Below are 16,414 nucleotides of genomic sequence, written 5' to 3' on the forward strand. Positions count from 1 at the left end.
ACTAAATATCACATAACATATATAAATATTAACATTATCATATTTATTATATTATTATAATCAATATTGTTACATATTTTTTTGATTAATAGCAAGTACAAATAATAGTATTTCTTTGAATAGAGATATTTTCTAACTTTATTAATGTAACATTATACATTTTTACCACAGCTTTTCAATGAATCTTAGCTGAAAAATAAAGGTATATAATAATGAAAATAATAACAACAGCAACAACAAAGTAATAAATGTTTACTGATGCAACTTTTTTTCTTTGTTCCCCTAAAATCTGGGTTGTGAATTAAAAGCAGCTGATAGCTTGTGACGTAGAGTATGTACTAGTAGAACTAATTCAACAAACACATTCTCATACTTTGAGGTTTCATCCACATGAATAACCTGCATTCCTGTAGTTTACATAATTCTTGTTAGTTCTATATTTGTCCTGGTTTTGATCAACGATGCAGAGGAGAACAGGTGTGCACATATGCTTGATGCACAGGTTTATGTATCTTCCATGCAACTAGTACCCTGGAGAACTGTTCTTCACGAACCAAGAAACTAAAAAAAAATAAAATAAAAATCTCTTCATTGTTTTCATATGGCTATGAACTTTTTTACTATTAGCCTCTTACTGGTCATGACTGATCCCTTCAAAGTACATTACGATACATTAGCCTGTCAAAGATGCTGACGTCTGGTCATCACGGGCAGCGGTCAATTCCCCTCATTTATCAATCACGCAGTCTTTTTATCTCCCTCCTGGATTGACAGAACATCTGAATGATCAAACTATGTGGACAAAAAGAAGCTCCTTGACGCAAGAGGTGCATACTTGTATAACTGGGTCAAGGACAAGGAAATGCTTCCCAACGGTCAGAAGGCAACACAAGCAACAGTTTCAGTGCACAGGCAAATCAAACCAGTTTTGTGTTTTTATTTGGCAACAGTTCAGTCTAGGATAAAAAAACAGACAAACAAACAAAAAAACAGGGCTTTCATTAATTCTAATCAGCCTATGCCATTACATAGGGACCTCACGACATTTCAGAATCAGCGGAATTTAAGCCACTTTACTGGTTTATGCAGAAAACTGTAAATGCAGCAATTAGATTAAAAATCAGTTATCATTTTAGTTAAATATGGTTGGGAAGCGAGAATGGGTAGAAAAGAAAATACAGAGTGATATTGATTGAATGATATTCAGTTGGTTATGATTTTAAAACATGAGCTCTCAACAATGCAAAGGGAAAAAGAGAAAACTGAACATGTGGATAATTTCCTGCTGTTTATTACTGTTCACAGATACATTATCAAACCTTTTTAAAAGATTTACAATATATATATATATATATATATATATATATATATTTAATTTGTTTTTTTTTTTTTTTTTTTTTTTTTTTTGAAAGAAGTCTCTTTCCATGGTGACATTTATTTATTCCCATCACAGGAATACGTTGCATTTTAAAATATATTAAAAGAGAAATCAGTTATTTTAAATTGCAATATTATTTTACAATATTAAATTTTTACGGTATTATTGGTAATTATGTATCAAATAAATATCAGATCAAATCATGTCACCTTTGTTTAGTGCTTTATACAATACAAATGATGTCAAAGCAGCTTTACAGTGTTAAACAGGAAAATAGTGTTTTCTATTGCAGCCTTGGTAAGCACAAGAGACTTCTCTCAAAAACATATTTTTTTTTATGATGTAATGGTTACTGAATTAATCAGAACTCATTAAGGAACTGTAATCATTAATAGGAACTGAATCTGAAACAGAATCATTAAAATTCTGATGTTTTCCCATCCTTAGGCACTCGGAGCATTATTGATTTTAGCAATAATGGTCTGCATTCACTTAATCATTTTGTTTAACAGCAAAGTGAGCATGAAGTAATGAGAAGCATCACAAAAACCAAGATTAAAGCAAAAAATTGCAGTTATAACTGAAGTGAAAGTGTTTTGTTTTTATTAATATTTCACATAACAGCTAAAGAGTGATTCTTTTCCCGGAAGTCTGGATCTGATCTTTCTACCAGATCTGGAGCCTTTCCTCTCAGACAATGAACCAAAGACGTGGAAACTGGAGCCGTACAGTAAGAAAACTAGTATCTCTCCCTAACATTGGTGCTTTAGTTATGTATTTATTTGCTGAATGGAAAGTAGACTTTTAAAATCTGAAACCATGTTGTTTTAAAGTTGGGGTCCAGGTAGCTCACACAGAATCCATGAGAACTTAAGTGGCCGGTATTAATGAGGGTCATACTCAAGCGTAACAAACAAGTGGTCCTTTTAGACAGCAGCACAGACTTTGTCTGTTTCTCCAACCCTAAGAAGACGGCATGATGGACCTCAGCCAATTTACACAGAGTTAGTTCCCCCCTGTGGTCTGGAAAGTGTACCTATAGGAAACTGTAAAGACCTTAACCGAAGCATTCAGCCTGAGTGCAGTGCAGGACAGCTCCTGATTTCGCAAATCAAACAGACCACATAAAAATGAAGGATATACCAGTTCCATATGGAACCCCAGGAATGACATTTCATTCAAATAAACAGTTTCCCCTTCGCAGACAGACAGATCTCAGCTCTGCAGCCCAAACAGGGCAATGTGAGGAAACATTTGTTGAGGGAAAAGATACTGTTACACTCTTAGCCCTGCTACTACCTTCACCTTTAAACCCCCTCCGCTCCTCCTCCCCTGCTCCCTTTACTCAGTCCTTACAGCTTCAATGTCTTTTTCTTCTGTTTATGACTACCTCTCATCTTTAGAATTATGTTACAAGATTTTATATTCGCATGGATGAAAAATGCCTTTTATTTCTATAAACAGCTCATTTAATTGTGATTTTTATTGTGATTTATTTGCTGATTCTGAAAAGCAACATTACAAAAGTGCCAAATAAATAAAACTAATTTTATATATATATATATATATATAATTATTATTATTAGTAGTAGTAGTCAAATTAGTAGTAGTAAATTAATAATAATAATTATTAATAATATTTAGAATATTTTAAAATAAAAGGCTATTTTTATTATTACTGTGTATACAACATACATAATAATAACAATTAATAATAAAAAATGATTTATTATTATTTCACAAATCTAATAACAACAGTTAATTTTAGTTTATTATTACTATTATAGATTTTGCGAATAATAATAACAATAATAGTAGAATAGTAGTATTAAATAATAATAGAAAAAAGAAAAGGGGAGAAACTAGAGCAAACAATTCATTTCACACACACACACACACACACACACACAAAAGAGACAGCGCACATAAGCATCTGAACAACACAAAGTAAACAGCACATATTCAATTGAGATGTGAAGGTGGGAAGAGATGAAATTTCACAGAGATACTGCAGGAGAGAATTCCAGTGTCTAGGGGCCACTGAAAGAACTACCACCCATGGAGGACAATCTTGACCCGTTAATAAATTGGCTCCGGAGGAATTAAGTGTCTGAGCAGGAGAGTAGGATGAATAAGATCTGCTAGATACTGCGGTGCAGGACCATGAAGAGCTTTAAAAACTGTAATAAGAATTTTGTACTGTGCATGATAAGCCGGAGGAATTGGCAGAGCATCGCTGTTAAAAAGACCAGTCTGTTTTTAGGTTTTGGACAGAATAAGATAATGGTGTGGTTAAAAAGCTTAACCAGCAAGTTGACCATCATTATACTGGTTGAAGATTATGTTGGTAAAAAGCATGGTGGTGCTGGTCCACCAGTCAGACCAGAACATAACCAGCCTGGATAACTTTTTAGTGACTAAGCTTTGTACGTATTGTATTATTTGAAGCAATTTAGTTTCGAAGTGAGTCATAGTAACCTATGTTTCATGTATTGATGTATTGAGGTAAGAAGGACAGAATGAACACAGTATTGGTTTTCCCATCTAACTACTGTAATTGTCCTGATGAAGATAAAGGTTTTTATAAAGGGTTGTTCTTCATCTTTAATTTGTGTATGGCATTACAAGGCAGTGGGGGAGTGAATCGAGATATAAAGAGGATTCATATAGCTGTCTTTCAAACTGATGAAAGAGCTCAGTCTGCCAACTGATCAATTGATGAATGAGCTCATGGGACAGGTCGCTCTTTTACAGCGACCCACAAGTAGTGGCCTCGGCCAAATCCAGAATGAGAGGGAACAAGCGTCTCTCAGACTGTCATAGAAGGACAACTCTGACCTATTTCAATGGACAATGACCTGGTCAGAGTTATCCTTTGGTGATCTAGTTGCCTCAATGACAAGGTCTGTAAACATGCTCCATAAACTGTATGTTCTCTTAAACAAATCTCATTGAAACTACTCAAATCAGTTTCAATTATAATCACAAGATTATTCTCGGGGAGAATTAAATCCACTACAGTATAAACAGCGGGAGACGATGGTTGACAGATGTGAGTGAGAGGAAAGAGATCATAGCTTATCCATCCTGGCAGAGGGGTAATCAATGATCTCCTTCACTCTTCCTGAAGGTATTGTGCGTGAGGCTGACAAAGCCAATGGTTAGAGGTTGACATCAATAAATGAATTCATTTTACCGCAAATGGCATTTCAGGTCCCTTCTACTCCTCTTGAGTGCTTGTGTGTCCCTGCATTATTTTGTTTGTATGCCAAATTTGGTGTACGTCATGCTTGTTTGAATGCCACTGACATTTTCTTGCTAGTATTGGTATATTTTGATTCATTATGTTATTATCTGCGGAGTAAGGTCAGATGACTGACATTTTCTATTTGTTCAGCTTCTTCGGTGTTCTTCACATTTGATGTTCAGGGTATCTGGGGACAATTGTTAAAGGGACAGTTCACTTAAAATGAACAGTCTGTTATTTACTCACCCTCATGTTGTTGCAAAAACATATGGCTTGCCTTGGTTTTTTGCCTCTACAGCATTGTTTTGGACCCCTTTAACATTTATGTATGCTGATCAAAACCAGACCTTTTTTTAAATACCTTCTTTTTGTGTTGGCAGTCATACATGTAAACAATTAGTAAACGGTGACAGAATTTTCAACTTAGAGTGAACTATCCCTTTAAAATGTGATACGAATGTCTGAAAAGTTATTCAATCTTGTGGCGACAGCCCCAAGCCTCCACCTCAATCTCTCTCCAACCTCCCAAGATGCACCAAATCCCCTCCTCCACTCTTCCAATGACCTCATACATCCTAAATTGACCTTTTCAGTGGTCTTTTTGTGCAGTAATCATATTCAAATATGATTTTTTCTTGTGGCCAACAGCAACAATTCTCAAACTTTTTTGAAGTACTTGACCCCAGAAACAAAATTACGCTCTTTTACATTATGTCTTTATAATGAACAAACACAATCAAACATGATTCACCACTAACATTACTCATCTTCAATGAATAAAATCCGAAATAATCTGGTCTTTTCCTATCTTATTTTATAAGAAAATGTTATCATGTCAAAATATACAAATACTTAACACAGATTTAAAAACATTCTACGGACTGCCTGTGGATGTATCTTTTAAACCTTTAGCTTTAAATCTGTTTTCTAAAGTCCAAACTTAAATCTGTACAACAGATGGTCATAAATTATAGCACTGATTATCCAATACGCCTCCTTATATACTGTATGGATTTGATTGAGTAAATGTTATACCAACCACTTAGTTCCCTTTAAATCTTACATTTATCAACACCCAGTGAGCCAGTGGAGTGAAGAATGTGTGTTGTTGTTGTCAATGTCGCTCCAATGCGTATTCCAGCCATGCGTTGTTGTATCCATAGTTACTCATAGATTGCATCCTAATTTGCCAGGCGTTCTCATGAGACCACCCACTTCAAACACCCCTCCACCCCATGTGTTTCTCCAGAGTACTGACCCCTGTGCCCTGCTCCTCCGTGTTGCCCCCTGCTCTTTCTATACCCCCATGACCTTCCGCTCAGACATGAGGCTTGACATGGGACATCTCATTTTCAAATCAATGCTTTCTGGCCCTGCCCACCTTGAACATTCAAAACAAATGCATTACAAAAACAGGGTTCCCCTCTCCCAAACGCTGAAGCCACTGACCAAAACAAGTACTTCAAAGTATTTCAGCGCAGACACGGACTAAATGCCAACAAATGCCTGAAACTTTAGCAAACATTCAACTCTTGGCTTCACACCAAAGCACTGTGTGTTATGAGCCTTACATTCAAATTTAGTAAGGAAAACAAAAAGAAGAGCAATATCATATCCATACATTGAAAAAAACTGTAGATATAATTTTCACTCAGAAATGACAGGTACATTTCACATTTACAAAAAACAGCAAGAACCCCATTGAAATAAACATGGAATTTCAAAGTAGAAAGAATGAAAAAGTATTTTCCATTGATCTGCTTTATTTGCAATTTTGAAAAATAATTTTACAGTGTAAGTATTTGTTTATGAATGGTTTCCAATGTAATATCTGCAAATAGTTTGTTTTCCCAATCTTCTTAATTTTGAAATCCCATCAACGTCCTTCCAGTTTTGGCATTGTTAACACACCTACTATGTTATTGGTTTCCTGCTTGTCAAAAAGGAAAAGAAATCTGACAGATGCTGAAATATGAAACTAAATAAACAAGACAGAGAGAAGACAGACATCTTAGAAGCTGTCCCTGTTAGAACTTGAGAGAATTACTTGTAATGATTAATAGGAAGGACAAAGAACAGATATTAGACCTAGGATAGAATAACAACTTATAAGACAGAATGTAAAAAATATAAAATTACAAAACCAACACATCTGATAGGATGACTGACATCTATATTAATTAGAGTCCTAAAAGCTCTTAGCATACTAAACTTTCTGGCGAGCTGTCGGCTGGAAAATATGGCTCATCTTTCTGGAATGAGCACTTCCTAACTTAGTTAAGCTTACCCATAAATGAAAATTCTGTCATCATTTACTCACCCTCATGGCTTTACAAACCCATAAGTCTTTTGTTCATCTTCCAATCATAAATTAAGATATTTTTTTATAATACCTGAGAGTTTTCTATGCCTCCATTCCACTAAAATTTTGACACTTCATTAATTAAATCCATATGACTTGAGGAGTTTAGTCTGAAGAACCATTATTGCTTTATATGATGAACAGGTTTAATTCAGTATTTTATTCACATGTAAGCATCTACACACATAGAGCACACTGAATATGGCAAACAGAAGCTTAAACGCGCGCGTGTGTGTGTGCGTGTGTATGTGTGCGTGTGTCTGTGTGTGTGTGTGTGTGTGTGTGACACGCAAGAACAAACTTCACTGGCTTATAGCCTATAAATAAAAGCCTAAATTAAATGCAGTCTGTTCATAATATAAAGTCTCTCTAAAGTTCCCCTATTATGGGTAATGAAAGGTTCATATTTTGGTTTTGGGAGTCCCCAACAACAGAATGAAATGCATGCAAAGTCTTATAATATGCATTTATTTTTACCTTACTTGCTCAACACTCAACCCCTTCTTTGTGTGATGCTGATCTGTGTGATCAGTCCAATTTTTCCCATTTTCATTTAATCTTGCCTGTAATGCCTGATAAAGCAGCGTTTGTGAGTGCAGTGCTGACTTGTGTACAGCGTTACGGGGGAAAACGCTATTTTTACTGCTCCAAAAGCGACAACTGGTGGCAAAGAATGAATTTTAATTTAGACCAACAATAAAAGACCAACAAGTGTGCTTGCAATATGTTAATGTTTCATGTTATTGTCAGCATGAAACGGTTTGGGATTTGTTTTAAAATCGACTAGTTTTAATTCTTCAGAGTCACTCTTTCTTTTGATAGACAATAACTTTATACATGGTGCAGTTTCATATTTAAAACTTTGAAGGATGTTTTCATTCACTTACAGTAGAGCTGTATTACACACTGCATGAAAGGTAATTTTCAAAAAACTGCTAGATTCATTTCACTGCTAGATTTACTTATCAACATCTCTTAACTTGCTATAAAAACATCTTAAATTGTCTTTCAAAAATGCATGAAAGTGAAAGTCTTCTGAGTGAGACATGACATTAAAATTAAAACCGAGGTTCTCAATTTGGAAATTCAACATTTTTCCCCTACCACTCTCATAACATCACAGTAAGTTATCAATCTGGCACAGCTTGTGTGGGATGTTATGTCATAGAGGACACAACACCTACTAAACTGGAAGTCCACATATGGTTCGGCTTAGAGGGTAAAATAAACACTGCGATCTGTTCTTGATCCCCTGCGAACATTAATTCACTTAACTATATCCAAATAACCATATTCAGCTGGCATTTGCAGTAGGTGGGGTCCTTGATCAAATAAAAAGTGATGAATTGCTCCACAAAAAACACTAAAATTGCCTCCGAGTCCACATTTGTGGTGCTTATAGCTGCCATATATGTCATGCAAAAGAGATTCAACATAAACTTTATTATAAAACAAAGCTTGTTTATCCATCGTTCTCTATTCCCCCAAGCGCAGGAAGCTCAAGGAAGCAGCTGCACCATAATATCTGTTTAACAACTGACTTTGACCTCCACCCAAACCTGCTGAAATGGCACAGCAGGCTGGAGCAACCTGTTCCATTCTGGACGGTAACCTAACATATTGATTGTTCTAGGAGCAGAGTGCATTGGCGGTGAGCAGGAGGACTGTGTGTAGAGAAGCAGAGGAGACACCTGACTGGGGAAGATTTTAATGGACTCTGGCAGGTTCCTGTGGCCATGTCATTGTGCATAAAGTCAGCCTGCCGAACCGCTCATCTCCCCACAGGAGCAACACTAGCCTCCGAATCTGACTTCAACCATCGCTCTGTGCTGTCTTCATATGCTTGATTCATTGCACTCAGTTTGGCTTTTATCAATTGGCTGGTCATAATTTCCTCAGGGTTCGAATATAGCTTCTCAATCATCATACAATGAGTCCTAGCGAGTTCCATATATATGACAGTGGATATATGTAGGTCATGACCAGATCGGTTTGCTAGGAAACTGTAAATCTCAATGGGAAGGCAATGAAGACATGGTAGTCCAGCCTGACTAAACATATTGGTTCAATCATTTTAATTCTGGCGACCAGACGCCTGAACTACTGCAGAAAATATGTTACAGAATGGATATTGCCTGCACAATCCCAGATGTTATGTAGAAACAGAGAAAGAAATATTGTGATATCGATGCCCCTTAGTGATGTCCTAACAGTTTTTCTGGTATTGACATTTTAGCATCTTTTTGAGGATCAACCTTAGTGCTGTACTTTCCTAGCTATACCGGTTTAGGCAGTAATCACTCTTTCCTGTATTCTATTTGTTGCTTTTATAAAGAAGAGCATACACATATACAGTAAGTGTTGGGGCAGTAATGCCCTCTAGTGATATCACATGCCATCACATCAATTTTAACACCGAACGTGCATTTTCAAAGTGCAAATGGGTGTTTGTTCTCATTTGTATCATGAAACTAACTGTCGAATGTGGCTGCAAGTCAGTCCTCATGTGGTCATCAGGGAGAGACTTCGTCCTTCTTACAAGACTGCAAAATCTCTGCAACACACAAGCACAGCACACAACTCCAGCCGATGATGTCATCTGTAACTGACCCATCCCCCATCAGTGAGGAAGATTCAGTGCAGATTTGAGGGCTTGTGCACTGAGATACCTCAATGGTACTGATTAAGGTATGCTGGGAACATCCTATCCTCATTTTCTCAGTCAAAGGGGCCCAAAAGGCATTTCTTTTAAAGACACTAAAGAGGTATTTAAGACGTTTATAAAACACAGAGCTCTTATAATGACTTTTGACATTTTATTTTGATTATTTATGTCAAATGTGCTAAATGTCATAAATATATACAGTATATAAATTTAAGATATAATGTCAAATGACATTTATAAGATCTACATACAGTATTCTAAGGAGACAAAGGGGGTTTTGATTTCTTCCAAGCTTTCTCTCTCTATCTAACAATCTTCGAGAGCTAAACCAGCTTTGGAACAATATGAATTGTATACATAAATGTTCAAAAGAGTATGATCTTATTCTCACAACAGCTGAATTTATTTACAAAAAAATACAATACAACACAATATCAAATAAATATAATTACAGTTTTAAATAACTGTATTTCAGTTTACATTTCTGACAATCCTTCCGAAATCTTTATAATATATGCTGATTTGGTGCTCAAGAAACATTGATATTATCAGTGTTGAAAACCATTCTGCTGCTTAACGTTTTTTTTTTTTTTTTTTTTTTTTTTTTTTGGAAATTCTCCACAAAATCTTTATTATTCACTACTAAAACTATTTTTAAAAATTTGCTACTTGAAATAAAATAAATGGTCATTTAATTTCCGAGATCTCACCCACAATCTATGGGAGGCAGATCTTTCTCTGTTATTGATCCAAAACTGTAGAATTAATTAGTTCATTGCTCTTCAGACAATAATCACACTGCATGAATTTAAGTCTAAACTCAAAACCTATCTGTTCACAATATGTTTGTTTCTTAAACTGTTATGGTGTATTTGATTGTTTGCTGTATTTGACTGTTTGCACTGCAACTGCAATCACACATGTCTTGGACATGGCAAATATCTATTGTCCTTCTATGTATAAAATTATTATGTATTACTATTGTAATTGTGAAGCATCCTTGAGCTTGGGAAAGGCGCTATATAAATTAAACATTATTATTATTATTATTATTATTATTATTATTATTATTATTATTATTATTATTATTAAAAAGTTTCCATGTCACCATATCTCATTTTCATTTAGTTTACCTTGGAGTGGTAAAAAAAAGAAGAAAAAAAAAGAAAGAAATTAAGTTACAGTATTACAAAAAAACATAACAAAATTACTAAAACTTTCACATTGAAGTTCTTTATTCATTTTAAATATCAAAACGCTTACACAAGGAGAGAGAGAGAGGCTCATGCATCATTCATACTAGCTATAGGATGAGCATTTAATTTGTGAGTGAAATACAACAATAACTGATGACTTGAAAAGGAGACTCTTTTGAAATAACTTATACCTATATCTCATATCTTTTGATGTCCCTCTCCCACTGTAAGCTTCAGAGATCAGTCTTCCTTAGCACTCTTATTCTCTGACATTTAGGATGATATTTGCACCATGCTGAATCTAAGCCCATCACCTCACATCTCTTTTGGGGCTGTCTGAGGAGGAAGTCTCGCCTGCGAGAGGTCTCCACATAAGGATTCTTTTGTTATTTCTCAGTGAACCCGTGCGCTCCAGACTTAAAGAATAAAATATACGTCTGGACATCAATGAATAATAAACTGTTGTTTGAGATAATAAAGATGCTCGAGCTCAGTCTTTAAGGCCACGCTTCCTTGATCATGTGCCAAACGTTCTCTCGAGATCAACTACCCCCAGAATCGACTACAGTTTCACGGCCATTGGTTTCTTGTGAACTTAGACTCGACTGCCATATGTACATCCCAGTGTGAAACTATATCCACATGCATGCTCAAAAAGAGTCATTAGCTGGGCAGACGTTGTCTTTGGATCCGAACTCAACTAAAACTGTTATCTCTGTCAGTGGTCTTTATGTCCTGAAAGAATGTATAAAAACAACCATACACGTCTCTAAAATAAAACATTGTCTTTCAGGGATGAAAAGAGACAAAAATGGTTACAGCTAAGTTGTGCCAAAGAAAACAGATTTTGTGTGGGATAGATTCACTTCTGGGCCTTTAGTCGAACCTAAAGAATCAAACTCTGATGTTCAAATCCGAGAAGCCTGTCAAAACGACATTTTCATCCAAACCATTCAACAAATAAGAATCAAACTCTGAGGTTTCATCTCACACTTTGGAAAACTGGCCACCTAGAAGCGAAATACTCTAAATGACTCACAGGATATTTAACATGAGAGATGTGGCATATGAAAATGGAAAAAGACACATGCCTGATAGACATAATGTGTGTGGTGACAGGAATGAGTATCTGATTGATGTGTGGCTGCTTTTCCTGGGTTTGTTTGGGATGTAACAGAGGGGAAGTACAGATGTGGTGTCAACCGGGCTTGCCAGGGCATTACCTGTCACCATAAACAAACTCTCCTCTCATAAACAATGAAATAAAATCCTTCCTTGGACTTGCCTGCGGTTCTGTTTTTGCTCTCCTGATTGAGCATAGATGGGGAAAATCCAGTGAGCTTCAAGCTGCCAAAGCTGCAAGCAAAAGAGTGTTGGTGAGCTGCCATCATAACTGCAAACAGATATAAATCGCACGAAAAGCGTATCTCATGGACTCACAAGCATTTAAATCTTGGCGAAACTTCTAGGCAGCTAAATTACTCATTTACAGCAGTTATAGATCACAAAGAATGTTGTTATGCGGAGAACATCACAAAAATGTCAGATATGGGAAGACTAACATAATGTTATTTTATGAACAACTTTTGTTTATTTTCACAGCATATATATAATAAGGAAAAGGTGAATTTACAAGAACAAGGTGCATGATAACCACAAGGAAAAAAGCTCAGATATTTTTCAGAGGTTCAAAGCTGCAAAATCTGCCTTCTTTTGACTCTCATAAAGTTAGTAATATTACCCCCCACCAATTTTTTTATTTTATTATTACACACTGATCTATTCAGATTCAAGAACAACTTGTACCCTACTACCCTACGTGGCGGGGGTGTTGCAACAATATATAGTGATATTCTCAATGTTACCCAGAAAACAGGATACAGGTTTAACTCTTTTGAAATACTTCTGCTAAATGTTACACTGTCAGACATGCAAAAGAAATCTAATGTATCTCTTGCTCTGGCTACTGTGTATAGACCACCAGGGCCGTATACAGAATTCCTAAAAGAATTTGCAGATTTCCTCTCAGACCTTCTAGTTACAGTTGATAAGGCGCTAATCATGGGAGATTTTAATATTCACGTTGATAATGCAAATGATACATTAGGACTTGCGTTTACTGACCTCCTTTGGAGTCAAGCAAAATGTCACCGGGCCCACTCATTGTTTTAATCATACACTAGATTTAATTATATCGCATGGAATCGATCTTACTGCTATAGATATTGTACCTCAAAGTGATGATATTACAGACCATTTCCTTGTATCGTGCCTGCTGCGTATAACTGATATTAACTATATGTCGCAGCGATACCGTCTGGGCAGAACTATTGTTCCAGCCACCAAAGAAAGATTCGCAAATAACCTGCCTGATCTATCTCAACTGCTATTTGTACCCAAAAATACACATGAATTAGACGAAATTACTGACAACATGGCCACTATTTTCTCTAATACATTAGAAGCTGTTGCCCCAATCAAATTGAAAAAAGTTAGAGAAAAACGTACTGTACCATGGTATAACAGTAATACTCACTCTCTCAAGAAAGTAACTCGTAGTCTTGAATGCAAATTGAGAAAAACTAACTTAGAAGTTTTTAGGATTGCATGGAAAAACAATATGTCCAGCTATAGACAGGCTCTAAAAACTGCTAGGGCAGAGCATATACACAAACTCATTGAAAATAACCAAAACAATCCAAGGTTTTTATTTAGCACAGTGGCTAAGTTAACAAATTACCAGACGCCACCTGATTCAAATATTCCACCAACGTTAAATAGTAATGACTTTATGAATTTCTTCACTGATAAAATAGATAACATTAGAAATACAAAAGCGAATGTAGATTCTACAGCATCTAACACTTCAGTTTCATCCATCGCACCCAAAGATAAACTGCAGTGCTTTACAACCATAGGACAGGAAGAGCTAAATAAACTTATCACTGTATCTAAACCAACAACATGTTTATTAGATCCTGTACCCACTAAATTACTGAAAGAGCTGTTACCTGTAGCCGAAGAACCGCTTCTCAATATCATTAACTCGTCGTTATCTTTAGGACGCGTCCCAAAACCATTCAAGCTGGCGGTTATCAAGCCTCTTATTAAGAAACCAAAACTAGATCCTAGTGTACTGGCAAATTATAGGCCTATTTCAAATCTTCCATTTATGTCTAAAATTTTAGAAAAAGTTGTGTCTGCTCAATTGAGCACCTTCCTACATAAAAATGATCTGTATGAAGAATTTCAGTCAGGTTTTAGGCCCCACCATAGCACAGAAACTGCACTTGTTAAAATTACAAATGACCTGCTCCTTGCATCAGACCAAGGCTGCATCTCATTTCTAGTCTTACTTGATCTTAGTGATCTTGATCTAAAAGATTGGATGACAAATAATTTTCTCCAATTAAATTCGGATTAGACAGAGATACTAATTATTGGACCAAAAAACACTACACAGAATCTTGTAGATTACAATCTGCAACTAGACGGATGTACTGTTACTTCCTCTACAGTCAGAAATCTGGGTGTTATAGTAGACAGCAATTTGTCTTTTGAAAATCATATTTCCAATGTTACAAAAACTGCATTCTTCCATCTTAGAAACATTGCCAAGCTACGAAACATGTTATCTGTTTCTGATGCAGAAAAGTTAGTTCATGCATTTATGACCTCTAGACTGGACTATTGTAATGCACTTCTAGGTGGTTGTCCTGCTTCTTCAGTAAACAAGCTGCAGGTAATCCAAAATGCAGCAGCTAGAGTCCTTACGAGATCAAGAAAATATGATCATATTACCCCAATTTTACAGTCTCTACACTGGCTACCTATTAAGTTCCGTATCAGTTAAATTATCATTAATTACCTATAAGGCCCTAAATGGTTTAGCTCCAGCGTACCTAACTAGCCTTCTACCATGCTACAACCCATCACGCACCCTAAGGTCACAAAACGCTGGACTTTTGGTAGTTCCTAGGATAGCGAAGTCCTCTAAAGGAGGTAGAGCTTTCTCACATTTGGCTCCCAAACTCTGGAATAGCCTTCCTGATAATGTTCGGGGTTCAGACACACTCTCTCTGTTTAAATCTAGATTAAAAACACATCTCTTTCGCCAAGCATTCGAATAATGTATCTTTTAAATTGTGAGTGTAGTTGCATCTGATCAAAGGTGCTTTTTTATTCATTAGCTTGGGTTAAACTAATTTTACTTTATTGGATCAGCAGCTATGCTAATGATGTCTGTATTTTGTTTCTGTTTCGCCACGGGATTCACATCCCGTGGTAACTAGGATTTACACAAGCTCCAGTCTGGATCCAGAACACCTGAGAAGAGATGATGCTGACCCTCAGAGGACCTCAGATGATGCTAACCCTGAATCAACAAACAGAACTAACAATTATTGCTAAATGTGTGACTGAATCATATAATAACTTAATTAATAATATTGATAGTTCATCGTCTAGCTGACTACGTATTATTGACTTACGTATTATTATGACTACTTGTATTATTATTATTATTTTTTTTATTTTTTCTAAAATCCTGTCAAATGTGCACAAACTACTAGCTACTACTAAATATTGTAGAAACATAATTTTCTGTAAAGTTGCTTTGTAACGATTTGTTTTGTAAAAAGCACTATACAAATAAACTTGAATTAAGCAATCAATGTTATAGTCTAACCTTAATTACAGTGAAATTTAATGCAGGGCCCAGAACAGCCTAGGGTGACTATTTGAGGATGTGTACTGATGGTTTGCATTTTATGAATTTGATATGTATCATCTGAAAGAAAATAAGATTGTAAAAATTAATCACACGGTGCTGCTTTTCAAATAGACCAGCGGTTCTCAATTCCAGTCCTTGTGACCCCCTGCTCTTCACATTTTGTATGTCTCTCTTTGTTAACACATGTGATTCAGATAATCAGGTCATTAGAAGTGAGCTCCGTGCATGAACTGTGTTCATTGCTCCCTACTCCCTGAGCAGGGGAAATCTGTTGAAGTTTACTTTATTTCGGAACATTCATTAACGGATTTGCGCAACGTCTTCACACACGGACAAGTGTGACATCATATACCTCGGTGACTAAATAATATTAACGTCTTGCACACTTCAATGCACTTTGAATGGAACATATACATTTGCTTCAAACTGGAATCATGGCTGTGAGAAAGCCCTAATGTAGCATACATACTGTAGCACAATTAGGAGAGGACATTTTGTCACGACAGCAGTAGGCTACAAATCAGGCTGACTGGACTGTTTTTTCAACTTTGTATGTTTTAACAGTGTGTAAATGTTTACGGACGAAATGTGTGAAGTAACACAACATAATCTCCTTTGAGTAAACCAGTTAAAATGGGATTAGCCCCCCTGTTTCTCTTACCAGAAACATACACCACCATCTTGGCTGCACTACACCTGAACCCACTGAGCATCCCAAATGCATGTATATAGTCTTTCGAGGCAAATGGGCATCAAGATGGATCCTGAAACTCCCAGTGCAACTGAACACGTCGTCCAACCTCACCCTCCAAGAAAGAGACACCTTCCTGCTCA

The sequence above is a fragment of the Carassius gibelio genome, chromosome B5 (assembly GCF_023724105.1).
Source record: "Carassius gibelio isolate Cgi1373 ecotype wild population from Czech Republic chromosome B5, carGib1.2-hapl.c, whole genome shotgun sequence".
Classification (NCBI taxonomy): Eukaryota; Metazoa; Chordata; class Actinopteri; order Cypriniformes; family Cyprinidae; genus Carassius; species Carassius gibelio.